Source organism: Buceros rhinoceros, unplaced genomic scaffold (assembly GCF_000710305.1).
Source record: "Buceros rhinoceros silvestris isolate BGI_N320 unplaced genomic scaffold, ASM71030v1 scaffold2368, whole genome shotgun sequence".
NCBI lineage: Eukaryota > Metazoa > Chordata > Aves > Bucerotiformes > Bucerotidae > Buceros > Buceros rhinoceros.
In genome coordinates, this window is record NW_010424894.1 from 31,803 (window position 1) to 32,170 (window position 368).

Below are 368 nucleotides of genomic sequence, written 5' to 3' on the forward strand. Positions count from 1 at the left end.
GCTACTGCAAAGGAAAGGAAATATCTCTAAAAAAAAAAAAAAAAAAAGAAACCACCAAAAAACCCAGCTACCTAAATCTTGGCTGGGCAGCAGCTACGAGAAAACAACATGGAATCCAATGGATTTACATGGGGGAAGGACTGGAGAAAAATATTATCTGTATTACTAAAGAAGAGCATTTTGATCAGCATGAACAGGGTGAAACAAGGAAAAGAGAAGTTTGGGTAGAACATCTAGCAATCAAGTTTATTTGGCAGCAGCATCTCCCAAAAGAAGCCACGAATCCTGGAAGAGTTTCAAAGAAGAGGGGACACATGCTGCGAGATACATAAAGAAAACAACTCCCATTGGCAAAGAAAGGCAGCCAA